This window comes from Mauremys mutica, chromosome 5 (genome assembly GCF_020497125.1).
Source record: "Mauremys mutica isolate MM-2020 ecotype Southern chromosome 5, ASM2049712v1, whole genome shotgun sequence".
In the NCBI taxonomy this organism is placed as follows: Eukaryota; Metazoa; Chordata; order Testudines; family Geoemydidae; genus Mauremys; species Mauremys mutica.
The window spans coordinates 127683388-127708228 of NC_059076.1; positions in this window are offsets into that span (position 1 = coordinate 127683388).

A 24841-nucleotide genomic window follows, 5' to 3' on the forward strand; every position below is an offset into this window, starting at 1 on the left:
GACGGTGCAAAAGAACGCCACCACTATCTGGCAGACACCAGCATCCGTGCCCCCTACAGCCTGTGGGGTTGAGCGAAAGTACTCTGTCCCTCCCACGGGCTATGAATACTTGTACATGCATCCGACCCCGGACTCCCTGGTAGTCCAGTCGGTTAATGACAGGGAGCGGCACGGTCAACCGGCTTCCGCGCCCAAGTCGAAGGACGCGAAGCGTATGGACCTGCTGGGCCGAAAGGTCTATTCTGCAGGAGGCCTGCAAATGAGGATTGCCAACCAGATGGTCCTCCTCGCCAGGTACGTCTTTGACATCCTGACGTCCCTGGCGAAGTTCACCGAGCTCCTGCCGTCAGCCTCCAGACAGGAGTTCGCGGCCATGTTGGAGGAGGGACGAAGATCGTCCAGATCCTCTATTTCGGCCGCACTCGACGCTGCAGACTCGGGGGTGAGGACCTTGGCTTCCGGGGTCACGATGCGGCGTATCGCCTGGCTGCAGTCTTCCACCCTGCCGCCGGAGGTCCAATACACGTTGCAGGACCTCCCCTTTGACACTAAAGGGCTGTTCTCTGAAAAGACGGATTCTAGGATCCAAACTTTAAAGGACGGCCGTATCGCGATACGCACGTTAGGCATGCACACGCCGGCGACGCAGCGTAGGCCCTTCAGACCACAGCCCTCCCGACCGGCCTACCAGTCCCATTATCGGCCCTACAACAGCCGACGTCCGGCCCAAAATCGCCGTCGACCGTCCGGCAACCGCCGCAACCAGGGCCAGGCCGCTTCAAAGGCCCCTCAGGGCGCCAAGCAGGCCTTTTGATGGGACGCTCGAGGACGGCCCATCACTCTCCCATCCGGATCCTTCCCCTCTGTTTCACAATCGCCTTTCCCATTTCTTTTCGGCGTGGTCCCGGTTAACGTCGGACAACTGGGTGCTCCAGACAGTCCAGTCGGGATACCGCCTGCAATTTGTTTCGCCCCCGCCTTCCCACCCACCCTCCCTGTCCCTCTTCAGGGACCCCTCTCACGAGCAATTCCTCCTACAGGAGGTCCAGACTCTGTTGAGCGTGGGTGCCATAGAGGCAGTGCCTCAGGACAGAAGGGGCAGGGGATTCTACTCCCGTTATTTTCTCATCCCCAAAGCGAAAGGCGGGCTACGTCCTATTCTGGACCTTCGAGAGCTGAACAAGTACCTGCTCAAGCCCAAGTTTCGTATGGTCACCCTGGGGACCATCATTCCCTCTCTGGATCCGGGAGACTGGTTTGCCGCCCTCGACATGAAGGACGCCTACTTCCATGTCGCGATCTATCCTCCGCATCGTCGTTACCTTCGGTTTGTGCTCAACGACACCCACTACCAGTTCACGGTGTTGCCGTTCGGACTGTCCACAGCCCCGAGGGTGTTTACCAAATGCATGGCGGTGGTCGCCGCAGCCCTCCAACGTCGTCAGATGCACGTTTATCCCTATCTCGACGACTGGCTGGTTTGAGGCCAGTCCCGGCAACTTGTGATGGGCAACGTGGCAGAGATCCTGTCTCTCTTTCAGCGGCTCGGTCTTCTCATCAACACAGAGAAGTCCACTTTGATTCCGACGCAGCGGGTGGAGTTCATCGGAGCGGTCCTCGACTCCACGACGGCCAGAGCCTGCCTCCCTCGCGCTCGGCACAACACGATGGTCTCCATCATCCGGGACCTCGTCGCCTTCCCAACCACGACGGTGCGCTCCTGCCTCCGCCTCCTGGGCCACATGGCTTCGTGCACGTATGTCACAGCATACGCGCGGCTCCACCTCCGCCCGTTCCAGTCTTGGCTCGCGTCGGTGTACCGCCCTCATCGAGACCCCATCGACATGGTGGTCACGGTCACCAGGACGACCCTCGAGTCCCTCCGCTGGTGGCTCGACCCGGACGTCGTGTGTGCGGGAGTCCCATTTCACCCTCCTCGGCCGTCCGCTACTTTGACCACGGACGCCTCAGCCCTCGGTTGGGGGGCCCACCTGGGCGATCTCCACACGCAGGGCCTGTGGTCGGTCCAGGAGCTCGCCCTGCACATCAACGTTCGCGAGCTACGCGCCATCCGCCTGGCCTGTCGCACCTTCTGCGCCCGCCTCCAAGGTCGTTGTGTGACAATATTCACGGACAACACCACCGCGATGTTCTATGTGAACAAGCAAGGCGGAACCCGCTCCTCCCCCCTCTGCAAGGAAGCGATGCTCCTGTGGGACTTCTGCGTGACCCACTCAATTCACCTGGAAGCATCCTTTCTTCCGGGAGTGCAGAACGCGCTGGCCGATCATCTCAGCAGGTCGTTCCTCTCCCACGAGTGGTCTCTCCGTCCAGATGTCGTCCACACAATCTTCCGGAGGTGGGGGTTTCCCCAAGTAGACCTCTTCGCCTCCAAAGACAACAGGAAGTGCCACCGGTTTTGCTCATTCCAGGGTCGCTCGCCAGGCTCCCTGTCGGATGCCTTCCTTTATCACTGGAGGGATCGCCTCCTCTACGCCTTCCCTCCCTTTCCGCTCGTCCACCGAGTGCTCCTGAAGCTTCGGAGAGACCGGGCCCACGTCATTCTGATCGCGCCGGCCTGGCCGAGGCAGCACTGGTACACCCTGCTGCTCGAGCTCTCCGTTCGGGAGCCCATCCCTCTTCCGTTGTGGCCGGACCTCATCACCCAGGATTTCGGCAGACTCCACCATCCGAACCTGCAGTCCCTCCATCTTACAGCTTGGTACCTGAGTGGCTGACCCACACGGAGAGGGACTGCTCTGCAGCGGTTCAACAGGTCCTGCTCGAGAGCAGAAAGCCTTCCACTCGCTTCACTTACCTGGCGAAGTGGAAGAGGTTTGCTCTCTGGTGTGATCACCGAGGTCTTAATCCCTTCCTGGTACCGGTCCCTACCATTCTGGACTACCTCTGGAACCTTAAGGAGCAAGGTCTGGCGGTCTCCTCCTTGAGAGTCCATCTGGCAGCGGTATCCGCCTTTCGTCCCTCCGTGGAAGGTCGGTCCATCTTCTCGAACCGGATGGTTTCCCGTTTCCTCAAGGGCTTGGACCGCTTGTACCCGCCGGTGCGGCGCCCTGCCCCAACCTGGGACTTGAACCTCGTGTTGACCAAGCTGATGGGTCCTCCGTTCGAGCCCTTGGCCACATGCTCCCTGCTCTACCTCTCGTGGAAAATGGCTTTCCTCGTGGCCATTACTTCAGCGAGGCGAGTTTCAGAGCTTCGCGCCCTAACGGCGAATCCGCCGTACACGGTCTTCCATACGGACACGGTGCAGCTGCGCCCTCATCCGGCCTTTCTCCCGAAGGTGGTGTCAGCATTCCATCTCAGTCAGGAGATCTTCCTCCCAGTATTCTTCCCGAAGTCGCATGCCTCGCCTCGGGAACAGCAGCTACATACGCTCGACGTCCGTAGGGCGCTCGCCTTCTACATTGAGCGGACTAAGTCCTTCCGGCGTTCGCCCCAGCTGTTCGTCGCGGTGGCTGACCGCATGAAGGGAGATGCGATATCCTCCCAGCGGATTTCCTCCTGGGTCACTGCGTGTATCCGGACCTGCTACGAGCTGGCTCGTGTACCACCAGCCCGTGTCACTGCACACTCGACGAGGGCACACGCCTCATCTCTGGCCTTCCTGGCCAACGTCCCAATCCAGGACATCTGTCGAGCGGCCACCTGGTCTTCGGTGCACACCTTCGCCTCCCACTACGCGTTGGTGCAGCAGTCTCGAGACGACGCAGCCTTCGGCTCTGCGGTATTACACTCCGCCACGTCTCACTCCGACCCCACCGCCTAGGTAAGGCTTGGGAATCACCTAACTGGAATGCATTGGAGCAATCACTCGAAGAAGAAAAGACGGTTACTCACCTGTAGTAACTGTTGTTCTTCGAGATGTGTTGCTCCAATCCATTCCAGACCCGCCCTCCTTCCCCACTGTCGGAGTAGCCGGCAAGAAGGAACTGAGGAGCGGACGGGCCGGCTGGGGTATATATTTAGCGCAATAGCGGCGCCACTCCAGGGGGCGCCCAGCCGGCCCGCCGGGGTTGCTAGGGAAAAAAGTTCCGAGATGCTGTGCACGCGCGGCGCGCACACACCTAACTGGAATGGATTGGAGCAACACATCTCGAAGAACAACAGTTACTACAGGTGAGTAACCGTCTTTTTCTGCTCTCCTGGGGGAAACACCTCTGTTTCTGGGACAGCTTGAGTCAGTCTCACCCAAGGGTGGATATACCAGTTTTAATTAACTGCAGCTGGACAACAGAAATTTATGTGTAGATGTAAAAGTGAGATAGGGTACAGTACTATGCCGTTAAAGGTGATAAGAGCAGAACTGGGCCGTGTCAGAAGCATCTCAGAATTTTTTTCTATTGTTATCAAGTTAGGTGGTAAGGAGAGAGTAAACATTTAAAAATCATAAAAGTTGGGGGATTAACCTAGGCAAATCATGTCTGAAATTTTGAGAGGTAAAAAAGAGACCCTTTTTCCCAATAATTTTAATTTATATGGTTCCTTATTTTCTCAGATTCCAAAAATGCTCTACAATCTGCATTTTGTATTGGACCTTCAATTAAAATTATTTATATTTCAGTGGAGGGAAGACTAGTGAACAGCTTGGTATGCAGAGAGAAGAGGGCTAGGCGTTATGGGACAGGAGGAGGTAATAGCAAATAGCCAATCAGTGAACAGAAAATAGAGTCCACAGCTGAAATTTAACAAGTCAGAATCTGACAACATCGTTCATTTCCAGGAGACCGTGAAGGTATGCTACTGCGGATATGGCTGTTGCTTTTCTATTCCTGTTTCCTGGGACTTGCTTCATTTGGTTTTTGGTTCTTAGATACCGCAGTGATAGTTGCTTCAAGTGCACAGACTTGAAGTATTGCAGCTTCCTCTGGAGCAGAGGGTTCTAGTCACAACATACTGCATTCAATGTAGGAGGAGGGATAGAAAAATTTGGTCAAGGAAATCAAGACTTAGGCCTGGTCTACACTACAAAATTATCTCGACGTAAGGCAGCTTACATTGACCTAATTCTGTAAGTGTCTACACTGTGTTACTCCCACCAATGTAAATCACCAACCGCACCAACTTAACTCCACCTTCACAAGAGGCGTAATGCTTAGGTTGGTGTAGTTAGGTCAATGCAGTGTCAGTGTGGACACTGCATTGAGTGTTCCAACTGTCAGCCCCTGGGCTGCCACCTAGTGGGGCTGGCAGCTGCAGTCCCATCGCCCAGCTCTGGCTGTCAACCCCACCTGGTGGGGTTCCAGAGGCAGGATTTGTTGTGTCTAAACCATCCAAGACAGATGATTATCCAGCCTTCTTTTGAAAACCTCCAGTGAAGAAGCTTCCACGTGTAGTATAGATGTGCCTTAACCTGTCTAATAAAAAGTCCTATGAGATCTTTAATGTTCAGTCAATAGTAATGCATATTTATATTGTCATAGTGCAAAGGCCGTAATTGGGAGTGGTGCCTTTGACAAGAGGATCTAAGGATTGTCAATAATTTACATTTTATGGTAAGGTAAATTAATAAACTTTGAAGTGACCCTTTAAAAGATTCATTTATCTCTGTTCAGCAGAGATGGAGACCAAGAGTATTCAGCTTGAGTGTGTGAGCGAACTCCTATAGAAAAGACCATATTTAATCAAAACAAATGGAAATCACTAGGTCTTTTGACATACCAGCCTCGGAGACAGAAAGGTGGGGGAGACTCCCAGAGGTTATTAGGAGACACTAATCATGTGGCTTTTCTCCTAAACAGGAAAAGATCCTGCGTGTAAATTTTAATCAAACCTCATCCTGATTTATTAATGGATTATATCACATGAGGCATGCATGGGTGGCCAGGAATTGTATGTCTGAACAAGCAAGATGTCCCAGTCACAGGGACTTGAAAATTGGGTACAGGACACAGCAAGAGAGTTGCTCTCTGGACACTAAGTGATGCTGACAGGCTGACAAAAGAGTAGTCAGAGGGGATTGCTTGCAAGGGATGTTATCTAGTCATATTTCTTTTTTGTCTCTGCAACTCAGTTAAGAATGCTTTATCTAGTTTAGCTTATGAGAAGTATAAGTCTAGATATGTTAAGCAAACTGTTTCTTTTCTTGTAATTCTATTTTCTTTGGTTTTAGTACATCTGTTTTTGTTAAGATTATGGCTGTATGAGTAATTTTGTATAGACATCCCTGAGGGGAGGAGAGCCCCATAACCTCTAAGGAGACGTGGTGAAGTATAAAGAGTTTCTAGAAGTTACACCTCTCCTTCTCCCCTAGAGTGTTGGTCACAGGGCATGGGGAAAGGTGTTTTCTCTCCCCAGTGGGTTGTGTTACCACAAGTCTGTAGCCAATGGACACAAGGGGAGAAGTCAAAAGATTAAAGAAGAAATGAGAATTGGTGGTTGATTGATCACTGGTTCCATTGTGCTGGGTGATCTGCAAACACAGAAAGTAGAGTGGTCTCGGTCTTGCAGGGTTTACAGTCTAAGTAGGTAGAACCCTAGAGTTTATTGTATGTAGAATGTGTCAGTTTTTTCTCTAATTTTACATATTGTCTTCATATTAAACTGTAAAAAAAATTACATAATTTATAATCGTTTAACTGCAAGTACGTGCTCTAAGAACTGATCTTTACATAATGGCTGATGTTGGTTCTTTGAGAGTTGCTTTGACTTTGAGATGAGTTTTTTATGTTTTTACTAGCTTTGGTTCTCAAAGCCATAGGTATCATCAATGTTAATAGATTGTAACTTTGAAGACAGGAATAAGTATTTTTAGGTGCTGAAAGCATCGGTTACCAAATGAGATCACACTCTCTGTCCTCTCAATCTACAACAAATTTCTCCAGTGGGATCTCTTTGTTTGCCTTATAAATTGGTGGTGATTCTGCTACTTTGTTCTGTACTTTAGAAGTATTATTGCTACATTTGCTAAATTTAAGACATTAAATGTCAATGTTTATAAAAATAAAGTCCAACACAAATTTTGTGGCATTGGGTGTGTGGTATACAATATTGGAAGGATACTTTAGATCAGAATAGCAAATTAACATTTACTAAGTTTAAGGTGGCAAGAAAACATATTAACCAGATCTCCAACTTGGATTTGCATCTTTCCTTTTGTTTTTATTAGTAAAGTAATTTTTATTATTTTGGGCAGGATTTTGTTCAGATCTGTAATCTTTCTAATACTTTATATCCTTCATTAGGCTTGGTCTTTCTACTTGCACTTTCTAAGTACAGCACCTCTGAACCTGAATCTGTATTTATTAGTATAATGTCACTGTGTATCTTGCCTGAATAAGAATTGAGACTGGGCCCTGAGCTAGCTTGATGTAACTTTTTATCCAGCATTACCTGTAATGTGTGTGACCATTATAAAACATTTGAAGACTTTCTTCTTTAATACTTAGTTTTAGAATTAATTTGGTTTGTTTTATTGCTCTCTTGTGCTAATTATGTCAGTTTGATATTTTTGATTAGTACTACATTATATAAACCAGCATATATAGCCATCATATTAAATGATAGACTTCACAGTAGATATTCTCATGTTTTACTTTTTGGGGGTTTAATTTGGTGTTTCCTTGTGTGTGGTTTTTTGTTTGTTTGTTTTTTTAAAAACACATGTGGAGTTTCATGTTACTCTTTTTTCTCTTCCAGCATTCTTGATTTGCTTCATACAAACCACATAAAATTACCACACAACTATTCTCTCAATCACCCCTTTCGACCTTGAGGGGTGTTTTTTTTGGCCTTTGAGTACCAAACAATACTTTACCCTGAGATCCATTTAGTTACTTTTTAGTGCACCTGACCTTCCATTACATTATTCTCCTCCCTTATTTTTATTTTCCCATTCTTTTTTTAATCATTTTCTTCCTTTGTACAAAACTTTTCTTTTCTAAAGCTATTCTTGAAATTTTTCCAATTGAACTAAGATTTTATGGATGAAACAATCTTTCAATTCATTTCTTCTAATATTGGTTTTAACAATGTTTAGTTTTGAATTTTATATTTTATTGTGGGAGCCTATATGCTGACCCAGAACTAGCCTTATTCCTGAGGCTTAAAAGATTGGCTTTACACAAAGGCTAATGATGTAAAAACATTAACATCATTTCTGTATAATCATACTATTAATTAACAGATAAAACTCCTTTTGCAGGGATACAGCCAGATAGCTTGTCATTTCTGAAGTGAAATGGCAGGATGAGTATAATGACCCTGTAGACATGTGGACTCACCCCTGCGGCACCTCCTGCTGGTGACTCCTGGGAATTAGCTCACTTCCAGCCAGGAGCGCCCTCTGCAGGCTGTCCTCTGGGCCCCCTGTGTCCCTCCCTGGACCCCAGTGCCCTTTTAACGGGGGTGCTACTCCCTGGTAGTACCTCACCAATCTGGGTCTCCCCTCCCTGGGGAACCCCCAACCCACTATCCCCACTTTGGGCAGTAGCCAAAACTGAGGCAGTCTCCATCTAGCCCCCATTCATTGAGGCAGACTGCAGTATCAACCACTCATCACTGGCAAGGTTGGGTTTGGACCTGCTGCCTTTGCCTACCCCTGGGCTGCCCCCTGCAACCCCCAGTACCTCTCGGCCTTATGCTAGGCTGCAGCCTAAGGCTTTCCAGGCAGGAGCTCCCCAGCCCTTCCCTAGCCCTGCTTCACTCAGGTACCCTGTGTCCAGCTCCCTGCAGCCAAGCCCTTCTCCCTCTATAGTTAGAGAGAAACTGGGCTCCTGGCTCACAGCCTGTTATAGGGGCCAGCTAGGCCTGATTGGAGCATGGCCACAGCTGAGCCTGCTTTCCCCAATCAGCCCAGGCTTCTTGCCCCAGCCACAGCCCTCTCCTGGGCTGTTTTAAGCCCTGAAGGGCATGATGGGTAACCATTCTGCTACAGACCCCTTGAGAAGAGTTACAAATTATTTTGTATGGTATGTATATATACAATACAGTATATACTGTAATGTATTTAGCAACTCCTGAATATAAAATATTCAGAATTAAAAAAAAACACACCACTAGTTGGACAGACTGGAGTACAGGTGTCCATTATTTTATTTAGTTTTGAAAAATACTCTCATACAAGTGTAATTACTGGGGCTCATGGATTAAGAGCTATGGTTGTATTTCCTGCTTCTCCACTCCCCTGTCCTCTGCACAAAGAAGTGCTTACAGATTTAGTTGGTTTAAATGAAATTCTTCAATGTGTGAAGAGACAAAATTAAATGACTGTCAGATGATTCCTTTTTGGGAAATGTACAGTGGAGATAATGTAACAAGGATAAATCTTCTCCTGCTAGAAAATTAAATATTAAACATGTAACTTTAAAATGTAAGTCTTCATTCTGGTTTAAAAACTTCTCATGCCATGTAAAAGCAGTGCTGTTTGACAGTAATGAAGTTGATTGGCTGATCTTCATCTGATAGTGATCTTAATCTTCTGCAACCATCATGCCAAATGCATGTGTAACCCATGCTCATATAAGCAACTGAAAGACCACAATAAATCCATTATATATTTCTTTAGTAAAACTGCTCTAGTGTAACCATAGGAAATTGTCTAGGTGTGTGTATTTGTATGCTAGCTAAAGTAAAGAGTGACTGGTTTTTAGAGCCCTTTGCAAAGCCTGTTTGTCTGTTTGCTTCCACAATCACATGTCTCTGAAGAGGTTAACTGTAAACCCACAGTGCCCAGCGGGGATGTGCTTAAGCTACTGGGGAGTGTGACTGGGGGGACTCGGCACTAGACCTGGGTGCCTAGGGAAGCTGGGCCACAGGATTCCATTTCCATGAGGGAAAACAGACAGAGCATGTGCCCAGGAAGTGTGCTAGAGAGACCAAGGAAAGACAGTGCTACAGCCTACTGAGATGATGTAAAGCTTAAGAACACATGGGACAATGTGGTGGGACCCAAACCACAGTTGCCTGGTAGTGTCCAGCTGTGGGAGCTCTAGTAAGGCTGTGGCACCTTCTATTTTCAAATTGCTGTTCCATATGTAGGTTTTTACAGACTACCCATTAATCACCCATTAATCTTCTCTTTACGCTACATAGGTGGACCTCCTTGAGTCTCACTATAAGGCATGTTTTTCTAAGGGTTTGGCTACACTTGCAGCTGTACAGTGCTGGGAGTTAAAGCTGTCTTCGTACAGCTGTGTAGGGAAAGCCCTGCAGTGTGGCCACACTGACAGCTACCAGCGCTGCAGTGTGGCCGCATTTGCAGCGGTGTTGGGAGCGGTGCATTATGGGCAGCTATCCCAGTGTTCAAGTGGCTGCAACGTGCTTTTCAAAAGAGGGGGGTGGGGTGGAGTGTGACAGGGAGCACTCCTTCACTAAATGCAAATAGCCTTTTGGTTTTTTCCTCACAGACCAGATAAGCAGCTGCTCCGAAACGGACCCCCCCACCCCCTGCAAGCCGTGCTGCTTCTCTCCTCAAGCAAACACTAGCTGTGGACATTCATCCCCCTGCCTGCCTCTGCTCGAGCAAACAGTAGCTGTTTGTTTTTAGATAAGCAGCTCCAGGAGCTCCGAGTTCACAACAAAACAAAGAGGCATCACAACAAAACAAAGAGTGTTATCTTTACTTAAAAGCATTATGGGAAAATTACGGAGGTCAGTTACAGCGTAGTAAGATTAATCACTGTTTACACTGGCACTCCAGTGCTGCAGCACCGGCACTGTTCTCTTTATTCCCCTTGTCGAGGTGGAGTACAAGCAGTGCTGTAGCCAGGGAGATACAGCGCTGTATGTGCCTTGTCAGTGTGGACGGGGAGTAAGTTACAGCGCTGTAAAGCCACCACCAGCGCTGTAACTCTCCAATGTAGCCAAGCCCTAACCTTCTATTCATTCTTGTGGCTCATGTCTGAATCTTCTCCAAGATATTCACATCCTTTTTGAATTGTGAAAACCAGAACTGGACACAGTATCCCAATAGTGGTTGCACCAGTGCTACTTACAGAGGTAATATAAACTTTTCACACTTGCATGATATTCTCCTGTTTATGCATTTGAAGATATATTAGCCCTTTTGGTCAGAGTATTGCGCTGGGAGCTTGTGTTCAGCTGATTATCCACTAAGACTCCCAAATCTTTTCAATGTCACTGCTTCCTTGATTAGTCCCCTCCATCTTGTAAGTATGACCTACATTAATTTTCTAGAAGTGTATGGCCTTAACGTTTGGACATATTGAAAAGTATGTTTCCTTATGCCAGCTTACCAAGCAATCCAGATTGCTTGTAGTATTGGCCTTTATCCTTTACTATTTACCACTCCCCCAGTCTGTGTCATCTGCAAACTTTATCAATAATTTTTGTTTTCTTTCAGGTTATTGATAAGAATGTTAAATAGTGTAGGTTCAAGAACCAATTTCTGTGGGACCCCACTAGAGAAACACCTATGTGGTGATGATTCACCTTTATAACTACATTTTATGACTATCAATTTGTCTGTAATGTTCATAGGACTCATCCAATCCAGTATTTGCTAGTATTTTCGCACATTTTTGGAGTAGAAGTTTCTTTGCTGTGTCTAAGACTACTGCTGTCAGTGGTTCTGAACTACCAGTATAGTTGACAGTTTGAAACTATGATGATGGGCAACCTAAAAATAATGGAGACAGTTTCCAGTAGCCTAATTATGGCAGTTCCTGCTAGCATTACCTAGCTAGATGCTATTCTCAGCTACATCTATGTAACTGTTACCTACTGGCTTCAGATATGTAATTAAGGACAGAATATGGCCAACTGTTTAAGAACTGCTGACATTTCACAGATGTTTATAGAAAACTTTTGATTAGAGCAGAGATCCTGAAACTGTGATTATTTAAAGCATTTGCTGGTTGTCTGCAAAGAACTAGATGGTAACATGCAGGGCTGGCACAACCCATTAGGTGACCTAGGCAGTCGCCTAGGGCACTAACATTTGGGGGGCGGCGACTGCGGCGGCTGGATTTTCCGCCGCCTCGGTCGGGGGTGGTATTTCAGGGGCGGGACCTTCCGCCGCCTGGGGTGGCAAAAAAGCTGGCAGCGCTCCTGGTAACATGTTGTTGGCTTACCTTATTCTGAGCACAGAGAAGGAAGATAGATGGGAGGAAGAGGAGAAAGGGACAAAACTAGACAGTGTGATTAACTATTTCAAGAAGATCAAAACACTTATATATTTGCTGCTTTTAATATGATGTATACACACAGTTTCTTAATATAACTTTTCAAAGTAAACAATTGCTTTCTGTCATAGGGATGTCATGCATTGTGAAAAAGAGGGCAAGTATTTCATTTGTTTTTTCTTCGACTGATGCACAAGATAAGATTCTTTTGACTAGCAGTGTCTGTTGGGGCTATGACTGTGCCCTGGCTACACTCTTGTTTCCCATAGACAAGTGTATGAGTAATGGGGAGGCTGCAACCCACACTCATTTTCCTTTTTACCACCCCTGTCTGAAAAATGGAACTCTGTAGCATCCACATCCTTTGCTCTGAATGAGTTGGGGCAGTGGCTCTCAAATTTCCCAGTTTACTGTACCCCTTTCAGGAGTCTGATTTGTGTACCCGATGTTTCACCTCACTTAAACTACTTGCTTACAAAATGAGACCTAAAAATACAGAAGTGTCACAGCACAATGTTACTGAAAAATTGCTTACTTTCTCATTTTTACCATATAATTATAAAATAAATTAATTGGAATATAAATATTGTACTTACATTTCAGTGTACAGTATATAGAGCAGAATAAACAAGTCATTGTCTGTATGAAATTTTAGTTTGTACTGACTTCGCTTGTGCTTTTTATGTAGCCTGTTGTAAAACTGGGCAAACATCTAGATGAGTTGATTTACCCCCTGAAGACTTCTGTGTGCCCCTGGTTGAGAACCACTGAATTAGGGCTTGTCTACCCTACAGCAGCATGGCTATGGTGCTGCAACTGTGCTGCTGTAGTGCCATAGTGCAAATGCTTCCTGCAATGATGGAATGGGGGTTTCCATCACCATAGTTAATTCATCCCTCCAAGAGGCAGTAGCTAGGCTGACAGAAGAATTCTTCGATCAGCCTAGCCACATCTACATGGGTGGGGGGAGGGGGTTAGGTTGGCCTAACTATGATGCCCAGGATGTGAAATTTTTCACAGCCTTCAGCAATGTAGCTAGGTCAATCTAATTTGTAAGTGTAGACTAGGCCTTAGCTGATGCAGTTCTATAGTTAGGATTAGTTACTTTTAATAGCTTAATCTTAGTAAGGTAAATTTTCATTCCCTGTTGGCATATAAAAAACCCTCTAAACTTAGAGTAGTCATAGGTTTTCCTTATTCCTGTATGTGCCCCCTGTACAAGGGCTGCTCCTCTACACGAACTTAAAATGGCCTATACTAAATAGCTGGGGTTTGAGATTTGTCCCTCTTCCAACACAATGATGCCAGTGAATGATAGCCATGCCCTATGCCTGGGAGAGGGCCATGCCTCAGAGCAGTATTTGATTTGCAAGTGCTTCTCCAGAAGAACTGAAAAAGAAAGGTAGAAAAACTTGAAACTGTTTCTCCTGAAGAGGTCCATGCATGCCTAATCAGACCCTTACAGATCCTCTGAGACGCTCCTGGTACTGGACCCATCCCACACATTGAGTGCCTTGGTGAGCTGAGATACCACCCAAACTCTGGGGTAACCTCTAACAAGCCCAGTCGTCATCCATCTTGCTGACATCTTTAAAAAGGGGGTGCAAGGAACACTGCTCCAGGTACCAGGACAGGCACTGTTCCCTCTCTTGTCACAAGGGACAGAAAGCCTCCCCAAGGCTCATGCTTTGAAAAGCCTAAAAGTAGAATCTGCCCTGGTACACCTGCACCAAAAACCAAACTATCACTGACAGTCTCTTCTTACACCAAGGACGGCTCTGCTTCTGGTGCCAACAGCTAAGCACTGTTGCTGTTGTCAGCAGAGCTGGCTCCAGGTTTTTTGCCACCCCAAAGAGCTGGAATGCCACCCCCTGAAAAGTGCTGCCTCAAGCACATGCTTGGAATGCTGGTGCCTAGAGCTGGCCCTGATTGTCACCATCCCTGTGGTACTGGGAGCTCTGAAACTGAGTACATCATTACCAAGAACTAGCACTTTAGTACCAAAAAGCTCATTTGTACTGATTTGAGATCTTGCCCTAGGTAGTTTAAGGGCTCTGTACATTGGCATCTCTGCATTTCAGGATGTCCAGACACCTTTCAGTGGGGCCAATACCAGAGCAGCTACAGGAGGTCATTACCAAACCCCTGGTACTGGTGCCATGACAAGGTATGCCTGACAGAACTGCCTGTCTGCTGGAAGAGGTGCTTTCATTTTCTTCCTTTTTCTTTCAGAAAGACAGAGCAGAACTTCCTCCCTGGAATGTACCCATTCACCCCCATGGATGGAACAGTGGGAGTCTGGCAGAATACTTGAGGGATAAATTGGGAGTCATAGGGAACCTGCCCCCTCCTGCCTACCTATATGTCCTCTACCTTGCTGCCTACCTATGTCCTCTGCCTCACTGCCTCTATCAACCACAGCTTTACTATCTTCCCCCCCGCCCTCCCCCCCAGTGGTGAATATTTATTGCCCTGTGAGTGTTTACCAAAATTTTGGCAGTGGTGGGTGCCCATCTGAGGAGGCCAGGAATCCAGGTGCATCTCAGTGTTGATGACAGGGTGGTATGGAGAAAATTCTGACAGCAAATCTCTAACGCCCCTCAAAAGACACAAAAGCATCTTTGTCAAGTATCAGAGGGGTAGCTGTGTTAGTCTGGTTCTGTAGAAGCTTCTACAAAAGCATCTTTGCCACACTGGGTCTCAGAGTCAGCAGAGAAAAATCTACATTGACTCCAACTCAGAGTATATAGTTCCAATTAACTGTATTAGATTACAAGTCAGCAAAAGCATACCTACCTCAACAGACTATGATGGACTTCATTAGGCTATTCCAGGCTCATCCCTCCACACTAGTAAGGACTTAACTCAGAGTCATGGTGCATATAGTGACATGCACTTATGTCATGCAACATGTTAGACTTCACCTTTGACCTTTGCAAGAACAGCGGAAATCATTGTATCTGCCCAGCAGGTACAGCATGGACCCCTTAATCGCAATTCCTCAAGAAGTCCTATTCCTTCCAACCCAGGAATGCAGCAAAGTGCCCTTCTCAGTATCACTACTGACAAGATGTCACGGTTCTCAGGTTTTTGACAGGCACCTCCTGCCGGCTGGCCCTGCAAAACCCATAGGGTGCCTCCATCTGCATAAACCGGAGTCTCAGTTATATTAAATTATTGGAAGGGGAGGAGCTTCTGGCTTCCTGTCACCAAGTCCTTTCAGTATAGTCTCAGATTCCCTAACCACGGGAGATGTTGAGGATAGTGGTACTGACCATGTAACGGCTCGCATTGGAGTTTGCTGAACCTAACCTACCCAGCCAGTGTACCAGAGGCTTCTGTTTCATTGTAGGATCAGTGTGTGACTTTTTTGAGGGCAGTTTCTCTGAAGCTTTCCAGAAGTTGCTCTTGGAAATCATAGAGCTGCTATATTCTCTCTCTCTCAGAGCTGCCCAGCAACTGTCTGGAACTTCTTGTCTTGCTCCATCCCTGGCATGATTGACAGAGCTGGAGGGGCAGAGCCAGCCTTGTCCACATCAGCTCTTTAATTCTTTTGTCACCGCCATGGGGTTTATACAACCCATCAGGATCTGGGTAACAGAGTCATGTGGGGGGTGTGCCCTCTTGCAGGAGAAGAAAAATCTGTATACTGATGGGTTTGGCTGGGTCATACACCTGGAACTTCTAGGGTTGTAATGACAGACACGAATGAATTATTTGAAGGCTGTCTCCTTCATTGCTTTCAACCATCGGAGTGTTGCATGGCCAGTAATTAATGAAAAGGGATTTCCCAATAAGTAGTAGTGGAAGGAGTCCATTGGCCGTCTCACAGCTAGAACCTCTTTTTCTATGACTGAGTCTGTTTTCTCTCTGGAAAAATAGCTTCCTACTGATATATAGTATTGGATATTCCTCCCTATTGAACTTTTGAGAGACTGTGTCATCCGCCAGGGTGAAACCTGAACTGTTGTATTACTGTGTCCTTTTAGTTCTCTAGCCTAGGTTGTCTTTTAGAATGCTTTGCTAGTGAAAAGGAAATCCCTCCAGTCTCTGCTCACTCTCAGCCACCAGCATGCAAAATCAGTCCCAGCTGAATACATGAATGCTATGCCCAGCCATTCATAAAAAGACACAGGTGGATGCACGCATGTCCCTCGGTCCCAGGCTTGCATCCCAGAAATGTGCATCTTGCACCATCCAGCACACTGCTGCACAGAGCAAGTTCATTAATTAGTCTGTCATTTTATCAAAGAAAATTATTGTTACAGCCTCGGTTAACATGAGTAGAGATTCCCTAGATGCTTAAACCAAAAACAAACTGGTTTAGTTAAAACATTAAAACAATTTTATTAAGTAGAGAAACAATAACTTAAAATTACGAAGTAATACAAGCCTAAAAGTAAAAATTGGTTCCAAAGGAAATAAAATTCCTAAATATTGCCAAGTTGAATATGATTTGAAAGCAAAAAGGTGTGTCTCACCCAAAAACTTTCAGCAGTCCTCGCTAATGGGAAAGTATTCCAGTTAGGAACACCCATCCCAGTCCAATGATGGTTCTTTAGTTGTTCAAATGATCTTGCACCCGTGAGTAGAGATGGGGAGAAGAGATCATGGGGAAGCCATTGTCTCTTATTTTTTTTATACCCTCCTCCTCCTCTTTGAGGATTACCCCCTGCTGGGGTGCAGACAAATTAGTCTGTGGTGCACATGAGATTCAAAGTGTCTTCCAAGTGAAATGTACATTTCTTGTTCACACCTTCTGCATATGTGATGTTTGAGATGTTTCGAGGATGAAATGCAAATTTTTTGGTTTTACAGTTCTCCCTGATGGCAAATGGTTGCTTCAGTAGCTAATAGTTTTCTAACATCTGTGGTCAGTCCTTTGTTGATAATGAGGAGCAAGGCTGTGGGCGTTCCCCAGAATTACAACATGTTTCAGTAACAAACATATAGCAAAATCTCATAATTTCATATACAATGTTAATACATACATTTAAACAAGACCATGATGTTCAGCAGATTATGACTTTTTGAATGATACCTCACAAGGCATACTTTGTGCAAAATAGACCATTAACTATATACAAGTTGTGAATATGGGGGTACAGGTTATTATATGGGGGTAGAGTATGTCACAGAAAGCACTTCCCCCAGGTAAGTATTTGTAACAGGAACTCCTTTAAAAATCTATATTAAAAAGGATCAGTTCTCTACATGGGCACTCTGTGTGTCTTAAAGGCCCTGTCACATGTTTCCATCCACTGAATTTTCCTGGGGTGTCCATCTTTTATGAACTCCGTCAAGAGGGATCCAATGGTGGCAAATCCTGGTACAAAACATCAGTAGAACTTGGCTAATCCCAGGAATTGTCACATTTGTTTTTTTTGTCAAAGGAATAGGGCAGTTCATCAAAGTGTGGGTCTTGTCCACCAGGGTCACAGCTGGCTGTCTCCTACTACTTACCCAGAGTACGTAGTTTCAGTTTCCATTTTGCATTTCATGAGAGTGGCTGTTCGGCATTCACAAGGGATTGAAGTACTGCCACCACATGTTCCAAGTGTTCCTCCCAACTTTGGCTATAGATGACAGTGTCATTCAGATAGGCGGTGGCATATTGCCCATTGGGTTGCAAGCTTTTATCCTTCCAGAGCTTGATGGTTGCAGTTGCTCCGTGCACAGGGCCGGCTCCAGACCCCAGCGCGCCAAGCGCGCACTTGGGGCGGCGTCCCAGCGGGAGGGCGGCAGGCGGCTCCGGCGGACCTCCCGCAGGCATGCCTGCAGAAGGTCCGCTGGGACTGCGGCTCCGGTAGACCTCCCGCAGACGTGCCTGCGGAGGGGCCGCTGGTCCCGCGGCTCCAGTGGAGCATCCGCAGGCATGCCTGCAGGAGGTCCACCGGAGCCGTGGGGCCAGCGGACCCTCCACAGGCACGTCTGCGAGAGGTCCACCAGCGCCGCGGGACCGGCGACCGCCAGAGCACCCCCCGCGGCGCACCACCCTGCTTGGGGCGGCAGAAATCCTAGAGCCGCCCCTGTCCGTGCAGCCTGAACAGCATGGTATGGAAGTGGTACAATCTGAATGGTATAGAAAAACTGTTTTTTCCCTGGAGTCTGGCATCAGGAGGATCTGCCAGTACCCTGTGGTAAGACTGAGGGCAGATATGTACTCAGCCACCCCTATCTGCTCCAGCAACTCATCCACCCTGGGCAGCAGGTAGGTATCAAATTTAGATACCACATTGACTTTGCAGAAATTGATACAGAAGTGCACCATCCTGTCTGGCTTAGGGATGAGGATAGTAGGGCTCCTCCACTCATTGTAGGACATCTTTATGACTCCCAGAGCTAACATTGCTTGAAGTTCCGGGTTTTCCCTCGCCTTTTATCCTAGTTCTGTTCCAATATGATGGGGTTCAAGTGGGACTTTTCTGGACCAGACAAGAGTGTTGTAGGGAACAATTCCACAAGTTGTTGTACTTGTGCCCTTTGATTGGGTTGTAAAGTTTTCTTATCTTTACAGACTTGTAAGATTTTCCTATCAGGGTCCGAGGTTGTAATTTTTTTTTCTGGGGGACCATGCTGAGCTGGTGTGTTTCCGCTAACAGTGCCAGGTTCTGTTTGGTCAGGTCATCTAGTTTTTAATTTATTGCTGCAGGATGCTGCCTGTAGGGCATCTGTAGCTATATAATTTTCCATGAGATGGACCCCCTCTGCTAACATCTCTGGGCAATGCTTTAACACCTAGGCCTTTCCCCTAGCAGTAGGATGTGTGTGAACTATTCCACAAACACATGTCATGCTGTCTGGAGTGGCTCATGACCATGAGTGCCTACCCCAGGGCAGACTGTCAGAAGCAGGGCAGACATACCAAATTGGTGGTGTGTTCTATAATTGAATTTCACTAAGCCAGTACCAAATGTGAACTCCTGGATCATAAGTCTTACCAGGTAGTTGCAGACAGTCCCCTTAGACTCTCTAGTGCAGGGGTGGCTAACCTGAGCCTGAAAAGAAGCCAAAATTTACCAATGTACATTGCCAAAGAGCCACAGTAATACGTCAGCAGCTCCCCCCTCCGCCCCGCTCCCAGTGCCTCCTGCCCACTGGCAGCCCTGCCAATCAGCACCTCACCCTCCCTCACAGCACCTCCTAATCAGCTGTTTCATGGCATGCAGGAGGCTCTTGGTAGGGATGGGGAGGAGCAGAGCATGGCAGGCTCAGGGGAGGGGGCGGGAAGGGGTGGAGTGGGGACAGGGTCTGCCGCAGAGCCTGGGGTTGAGCAGTGAGCACCCCCCAGCACATTGGAAAGTTGTCGCCTGTAGCTCCAGTCTCAGAGTTGGTGCCTATACAAGGAGCCACATATTAACTTCTGAAGGCTCTGGAGCCACAGGTTGGCCACCCCTGCTCTAGTCTATCTTGTTACCCAGACAAATTGGACTTAGTGATAAATGATCATTTATACCAAAAATCAACAAATATTCCAGGTTACTCCCAGTCACAAGAAACCAGTCACTCACCTAGGTTGAGTTGCATTCTAGATCTCACACCAAAGACAACATTAGTAGCCAATTCTGTAGTAAACTAACTATAGGTTTATTAGCTAAGAAAAGTAAATGAGTTATTGAGAGGTTAAAGCAGGTAAAATATATGTACAAGTGAGTCACAGTCTATAATTCCAGATGGTGGAAAAGATGTAATAAACTGCCAGTTTCCCCAAAGTCTCCTCACTGTACCCAGATTGTCTTCAGAGATCTCTGCTTTGGATCCAGTTCCCTTCGCAATAAGAGTCCAAACCGTCCAGAAATGCAGGATCTTTCCCTGAACCCATAGTTATAGCTTCTTCTCACAGAAAACAGACTGGCAGGGTCACCACCCATGGGGCTCTTTCTTTGATTGTTGGGGAGAGAGGAGTACGTTTAGAGACTTTGATCTCTGATCATCACACACAATAACCATTTACCTTCAAATGTGCATGAATTAGTACTTTCTTGCTGAAGTTCTTCATTAGATTCTTCCTTCTATCAGCCATTTCAGTAGCTTGTCCAAGTCCATCTTGCTTAGGCCACCCATGAGTGTAACTGAAAAAACCCCTTCCCCTTATCTCAGGGGTGATCCCTTGCCTGCGTTCTCCACCGTTTGTCACAGTTCTTGGGTTACAGATGGACATCTCCTGCTGTCTGGGTGCTGCAAAACCCATGGGGTGCCTCCGTCTGTATAAACAAGAATCTCAGTGATACTAAATTGAGCAGAATAGTCTTGACTGTGTTCGAAGGGGATGGAGCTCCTCACTGTCACTCCAAGTCCTTTCAATATAATCTAGATTCCCTGTCTCTGGGATGGGTTGAGGATAGCAGTACTGACCACTTAACGGCTTGCTTTGGGACTTGACAAACCTACTAACCAGTATACTGGAGTCTGCTGTCTCCCTGTCGGATCAGTGGGACTTAGAGGGTAGTTTCCCTGAAGTGTTCCTGGAGTCTCTCTTGGGAGCTGTAGAACTGCTGTCCACTGTCTCCCAGATCTGCCCAGCAACTCTCTGGAACTTTCTGCTTTTACACCTTTACTCCACCCCTGATGTAACTGACAGGTCTGGAGGGGCGGGGCCAGCCCACAGCAACTCTTTAACTCCTTTGCAACTGGTGGAGGGTTTATACATCACACAAGGACTCTAGTGATGGACACTTCTATGCAATGCTAGTGAGTGCATTTTGACTACTTGGGAATTCAAGGAAAATGGTTCCGTCTGGAGGCTATTCTATTCATAAATGTGCTGGAACACGAGCTGTTTGGTTTGCGTGTGGGACTTTTCTGCCCCTCATTCAGGGTCTGACAATAAAAGTGCTTGCAGACGGCGCCCATGTGATGTACTGTTAAACAGGTGAGGGGGATCCAGGTTCTCTCCATTCTGCCAGGAAGCCATACATCTTTGTGGTTGGTGTATATGTTATCAATATAATCCAGTCACAGTGCGGATGATTCAGCACTGCAACACTGGCTCTGCAGCCTCTTAATCCAAGACTTGTGGTGATAGGGGACAGGCAGAGGTTGCTACTGGAAGTCCTTAGTTAGAATCTGCACAGCAGCAGCCTCAGAGTGATGGTGATTCATAGTAGGCTGGAGCAGAGGCCATGTTTGTATCCTTCGTAGGTGTAGGACAGCACTGCTTTCATCAAACTGGAAATGGGGTGGAAAAAGATCCCAAAAATCAAGCTTGCTTCACCCAAACCTGTCCGAGTGCTGCACATGAATGATCATCCAGCTTTTTCTGTGGTCTAAATATAAAGATGATCCAAATAAATTTTGCAACTTGGAATGTTTACACACTCCTTGATACAAGTGATGGACCTGAGTGTAGAACTGCTATATTCGGTAGAGTATTGGCATGGTACAGTGTAGACATTGCTGCACTCTGTGAGACCACATTTGCTGGCTAGTCACAGCTAGAAGAAGTGGGTGCTGGTTACACCTTTTGCTGAACTGGCAAACCTGAGGATGAACACTGATGCTCTGGTGTGGAGTTTTCCATCCGCTCTTCAATTACCTTCAAACTTGAGTCACTTATGACAGGCTTATGTTTCTTCATACCAGCCTTGTTAAAGGTTCTTTTGCTTCTGTCATCAGTGCATGTGCAGAATGATCCATCCAGATGAAGATAAGGAGGACTTCCATCAAACTCTTTGATAGCATTATCAGATCAGTCTTATGTAATGATAAGCTAATCACTTTAGGTGATTTCAAAGCCAGGATTGGTTGTGACTGTGCATCGTGGGGCAATGTGATAAGTTGTCACAAAGTTGGTAATGCAAACTCAAATGGCTTGCTGCTACTACTTTCCAAATGCACTGTGTACAGCCTCGTCCCCCACCAACACGTTTCAACAGTCCAGCTGATACAAGACAACCTGTATATACCTTTGTTAAAAACACTGGCAGATGACTGATTGTTAGTGGATGGCAAAGAAATCTCAGGGATGTCAGGCTCATTTGCATCATGAGAGGCCTGACTGCTTGTCAGACCAAAGCTCTGTGAAAAGTCAAATGTCCATCTGTATTGCTTTTAAACAACATAGACAGCAGCTTAAGCCAGTGAAGAAAATCAATATTTCAAGCATGAAAACTGTGACAGTCTGAATTACAACAAAACTCATGGAAGAATTTCCCCCGCCCCCAGTTACGGAAGCCTCATTGGATGTTGAAGCAGTAAAGAGTCCTGTGGCACCTTATAGACTAACAGACGTTTTGGAGCATGAGCTTTCGTGAGTAAATACCCACTTCGTCGGATGCATCGTTTGGATGTTGAGATAGCTTGGAAGCATTTTTCAGACGCAACATATAATATGGCTACTAAAGTTCTTGGCTTTGTTAAGAGGAAACATCAGGACTGGGTTTGATGAGAATGTTCCCAAAATATGTCAGCTGTAGAACTCACTTTGTGCTATCCATCGAGCCTACAGAGTGGACAAGGCTTCTAGGAGGGCTGCATATCATCAAGCAAATGTGATGGCTCAGACCAGACTTTGGTAAATGAAAAACCAATGGAAGGAAAGAAAAGCAGGGGAGTTAATATTGGCAGCAGACCACAAAGCAGTAAAAGTTGTTTTTTTTTGCTGGCCTCTGTGCTGTGTATGGCCCCAGATGCAGTAGTATAACCTCTAATGCACACTCAGCTCTGACAAAAAAGAAATAGTTGACTGATGGGTGGAACATTTCAGTTCGCTTTCTAATCCCCCTTCTGAGGAAGCAATTAAAGCTCTTCCACAACACCCATTTAAAAAAAAAAACAACTTTCAGTAGCCCTCACCTTATGAGACTGTAACAGCAATCAAGCAGATGTCATAAGAGACAGCACTTGGACCAGATGGCATTCCAACAGAGGTTTCTACCACGCTGCAGGGCACCTTACGTGGCTCTTCCTCATTATCTGGGAGCAAGAGTTATTGCCACAGGATTTCAAGAATACCAACATTGTCCACCTTTATAAACATAAGTGATAGGGGAAACTGTGATAATCACTGTGGCATTTCCCTACTCTCTGTGACTGGGAAAATCCTTGCATAGGCCATATTGAATAGACTTTCCACTTATCTTGTGGAAACCATTCTCCTGGAGTCTCAATGTGGATTTTGGTCTGCATGGAGCACTATAAACGTTATCTTCACAGCATGTCAGCTTCAGGAAAAGTACTGGGAGCAAAGGTGCGGTCTTTATATGGTGTTCATTGACTTAGCTAAAGCTTTTGATTCTGTAAATCAGACTCTGGAAACTGTTGTTCATCTTTGGATGCCCTGCAAAACTTTTCTGTCACTTGTTCCTTCCATGATGGGATGATGACCAGATTGGTGAAAAATGGTGAGATGTGTCTCCTTTCTGGTCACGATGGCACCAAACAAAGTTGCACGCTGGCTCCTATACTCTTTTTTTTTTCTCCCATCTTTTTTTCAGCTATACTTATGGATGTATTTCATGACATTGACCTAGGAGTATTTATCCATTGGTGTACTGATGAGAAGTTATTCCATCTGCAATACTTCTACGCGCACATGAATGTGGCAGATGTACTTATTGAAGAGCTTTTATTTGGTGATGACTGTCCACTGGTTGCTCACTCAATTGATGACATTTAATTTATTGTGACTTGCGTAGTCAATCACTTTTGGTTTCACAATTAGCCTAAAGAAAACTGAAGTACTGTAACAACCTGTACTGGGGGATGTGGAAGTCTGCCCAATTATTAAGATCAACAACGCTCCTCAAATCCATGGAGAAGTTTTGCTACCTAGGGAGTATGCTGTCATAGAACGCCATAACTGATGGTGAGATTACTCATCACATAGCCAAGGTCTGCTCTGCATTTGAACTTCCGTCATACATCCTGTGGAATGATAGGGAATCAAAATAAGCACTATGCTAAATGTCTGTTGGGCAGTCGTGCTTACAGTGCTTCTATGTGAGACATGGACAACATATCTTTGCCACATTAGGAAATCTGATCAGTTCTGTATGCACTGTCTTCAGTGTGTTTGCTGGCTCAAGTGATGGAACAAGATTCCCAATATGAAAAACCTTAATTCTTGTCAGATGTCTGGCATTCAAATCATTCTTGTAAAAGCTCAGTTGTATTGGTGTGGGCGTCTTATCCATATGGCCGACTTGAGGCTGCCCAATGTCATATTTTATGGTCAGCTAAAGCCAGGCACCCATTCTCATGGTGGCCAGTACAAATATTAAAGATATGCTGAAGTCAAACTTGAAAGCATGTCAGGTTGACCCTAGCAACTGGGAAGCAACAGCCCATGGTGGTAGCAGATTTATCTTGTCGCCTTTAACTGCTTTGAGGCAAGGCATATTAACAACTCATGTGAAAAACCTGAACAACGCCAAGCAAGGATACAACAGCCTGCAATCTTGTAACAATGTTTGCGGTTTTCAAATTGGTCTGATCTTGCACATATATCACAGACATTGATATCAACGTGAGCCATTGTTGTCATCGTCTGTCAGGCCACACTAGTGGTCCTTCACCTTCTCGGGCTACAGAATACCTTCACAGACTGACTCATCAGATACTTATCTAAGAATCATGAATGGTCTCTGAAGACCAGTCCTCCACAGCATCTGTTCCAGATGTAGGTTTCCACAAGTGGACCTGTTTCTGACATGTTACTACAAAAAATGCCAGAGGTTTTGCTCTGGAAGAAGCTAAACATTCATCATTCCATGGACTCCCAGTCTGATGTGTGCCTTTCC